The sequence below is a fragment of the Panthera uncia genome (assembly GCF_023721935.1).
Source record: "Panthera uncia isolate 11264 chromosome A1 unlocalized genomic scaffold, Puncia_PCG_1.0 HiC_scaffold_16, whole genome shotgun sequence".
Taxonomy (NCBI): Eukaryota; Metazoa; Chordata; class Mammalia; order Carnivora; family Felidae; genus Panthera; species Panthera uncia.
In genome coordinates, this window is record NW_026057576.1 from 39,317,989 (window position 1) to 39,321,494 (window position 3,506).

Below are 3,506 nucleotides of genomic sequence, written 5' to 3' on the forward strand. Positions count from 1 at the left end.
AAAGAAAGCAAGGTTGTCACAGTGTCTGTATTTCTGTGGAACTGGCCACATGGTAAGAACCAGTTCTGTGGAACTGGCCACATGTTAAGCCAACAGCCTCTTGAGGGTGCTTAGAAGCAGTTCCTCCTCCACATGAGCCTAAAATGACTGCGGTCAACATTTTGATTGCAGCTTTGTGAAATACCCTTAGTTAAATTCATCCAACTACATTGTTCCCAAATTCCTGCCCTACAGAAAACTGTAAGATAATAGGTGGTCTGTGTTTTCAGCTGCTAAGTTTTGGGATAATTTGTTACACAGCAATGAATAATGAATACATTGGGTTACGAAATGCCTTACTAAACCTCAGCTCTGGCTTCTGTAAATCCTTTTAAATAACAAAAGATGAGAGGAAATGGCATGTTATAGCTCCCAGAAATTATGGTTCTCTTTAGCTGTAATGCATTTCTTTTGCTAAAACATAGAAAGCGGGCATATTCATTACCCATGACACACATACTAAAGCGATATTTTTATTTGTAAATACTACAACAAATTTCAAGTATGTCATCTAAGAATCTGTTCAGTGTTGATAAAGCTGTTCTTCAGTTGTCCCAGAGGGGATTTTAGAAAAGGATAAGATTCAAGCACAAATAAATTGCTTACTACTAATATATATTATTTACGCATATATATGTAATATATATACAATATATAAATATATATATATATATATATATATATATATATATATATATATACTTTATGAGACCAAAATAATAAGATAATCAAACTCTCAGTCTGAATTCATTGGTCATCTGAGAGACTGAATTTCATTGTTCTGTCTTGAAATTTAGAATAGTGTGTATTTCACTGAAGTTACACATAAAAAATGGATCAGTTATACTAATGATTTTTTAAAATCATTGTAGCCTTGGCTACGAAATAAAAAACAAAATAAAATATGTCACCCAAATCTGATTAAATTAATATAAAAGTTAAATTGACATTTCATAAGTTATTTTTAAAAATATGGAACACTTCATGAATTTGTGTGTCATCCTTATGCAGGGGCCTTGCAAATCTCTATATCATTCCAAGTTTAGTATATGTGCTGCTGCAGTAAGCATGCTAACTTTTGTTCCAATAGAATCCTTATCCCCTTAGCAATTTGATAAAGAATATAATAAATATATACCATCACTAATTTGAAATTGAATTATTTGCTACTTAGGTTTTTATAGCTACCGTACTAAATGAGAATATTAGCAATGCATGTATTTTTTCTACTTAATGGTTTATAGTTTGTCTTTCCACTTTGCCTATTTTTTGTATGCCTGGAAATTAGGAGATAGATATATTTATATCTTATTATCTTCTTCTTCTTTTTTTTTTTTGCCCCAGAACATGCTTTTAAATCATTGTTCCTTATTGTCATACACTGCTTCTTATTGATTAGATATTTTTTACTGAGCAAGTTGGTTATATCAATAAATTGTCAGACTTTAGTTATAACATTAACAGAAAGATAAGTATAATACAGATAGTACCTTCTTAGTACTAAATAAAGAATGGTCCTTGAGGTCAAGAAGCATAGAGTCAAGGAAATTAAACAATTAAACAAACAATTGTGATTAAGTGTTTTAGGGGTATAAGTTAGGTACAAAGGATTTAACACCATTGATGATGGATTGTAAAATTTGAGTTATGGAAAAGTGAAGACAGGATGTCTTCATAAATGGTGACTCCATGTGAGGTAAATGGATTAGAGAGATTGACAAAGTCAAAGAATTATGAATGCAGATCTTAATTTTAGCACAAATTTGCTATGTGGCTGGAAGAGTTACCAAAATAACTAAAGGCTTCTTTTTTATGAAAGAGGTCTTCTTCATCACCCTTATACTTATAGGAGGATTTGGAATTGTGCTGTGAATCAGAGAAGGGGAACGTGTGTTTGTTTCAACATTCTAGGAAAAACTACATTATGTCTCCACCAACCTATAGTAGTGAGAGAGAAAATCTGTGGCCATGATACCATGTGATGTATGTATTTGATACCATGATTCTAGAACTAAATTCCCTTAATTTTAAAACAAATATTGGTACTGATTCCATTAAGCCCAACATTCCTCTATAAGTTTGCCTCTACCAAAAATCTTGAACACCTGTTTTTATTTTCTTTTTGTCAAATGGACTCCTATTTCATTTCAGTGTTCTGAATTGCATGATCTCATGCCCCATCTTCCTTCTCAAAACTTTCATTATGCTTTCTAAAGCTCTTGATCTGTGACAACCTTGCTCTCATTAACTTAGAATAAAATGGAAATAGGGCCAATTTTTGTCTGGCCTGCTTTGCTTCTCTAATGTCACTTCATTCTCTCCCCAGCTCACCACGTTCTAGCATCGTTGGTTCTCTGACTCTACATCATGCTATATGCTTTCCTTTTCCAGGTACTTTGCACTTGATTTCCCTTATGTCTAAAAATTCATCTGCTGGTTATTTGGTAACCAACTCCTTCCATTCCTTCAGATCATAATTTAGGTTGTCTCTACATGAAGTCTATCCTCCTTACCTTCTATCACCTTAATTTATAGCCTCTCACACACAATATTATTATCTATTGAATCTCCCTTCTAATTCTGTTTCATTGGCTTGATTTTGTTGTGTGTTTATTTTTTGTTTATTGTTGGTAAGTCTCACTTCATAATGAGAATATAAAACCTGGGAGTCCTGGGTGGCTCAGTCACTCAAACATCCAACTTTGGCTCAGATCATAATCTTGCAGTTCGTGAGTTCGAGACCCACATCGGGCTCTCTGTTGTCAGCACAAAGCCTCCTCTATCTCTCTCTCTCTGTCCCTCTCCTGCTCTCTCTCTCTCTGTTTGAAAAATAAATTAAAAAAATAACAAAGTATAAATAAAACTTAAAGGTTTAATGCAATATTGCTTTCAATATACTAGTAGCAAGCATTTTTGTATTGTCCATTCTGTGTGAAGTAGTAGGCATTGAATAGTATAAGATGTGCAGTTTCTTTTCCAACACATAGGCACCAAAAAAGAAAAACAAAGTAAAAACAATTTAGTACATGGAAAGCAATATTGCATTAAACATTTCTTAAGGGTTCTGAGACAGTTAATGTATTCCTGAAATTTAGATTATTATAAATGAGTCATTTTCAGCAGGGAACATTCTTATTTTTCTTAAAATTGAAGTCTTTTATTCAGGATACCATTATTTTTAAGATACTTAACTTTATGTGTTTTTTTCTCTTTTTTTCCACAAAGGCAAAGAAATGGGCACTATAACAGGAACAATCACATTCTCTGATCCCTTGTAATCATTCAAACAAGCTAATTATTAATATGTAGCTTTTCAAGTTTTGAATCTTCAAACTCACACACTTTGAGGGAGAAAAATGAAGTAATTAGACCTGGTTTCTGTGAATACCCCCATTTAAGGAATATATATTATGGGCTACATTGCTAGGTGCTTTGTCCTCTCTCATTCTATGCCATTTAATTTTTGG

The 3,506-nt window shown here is 32.8% G+C and overlaps 1 non-coding gene across 1 annotated transcript; it reads right to left on the bottom strand.

Moving 5' to 3' along the window:
* Nucleotides 1-1,005: 1,005 nt before the first annotated feature.
* On the bottom strand, nt 1,006-1,109 carry LOC125934249 (U6 spliceosomal RNA). The gene has a single exon (XR_007461286.1). It is a non-coding gene; the product is annotated as a U6 spliceosomal RNA (small nuclear RNA).
* Between the last annotated feature and the right edge of the window lie 2,397 nt (nt 1,110-3,506).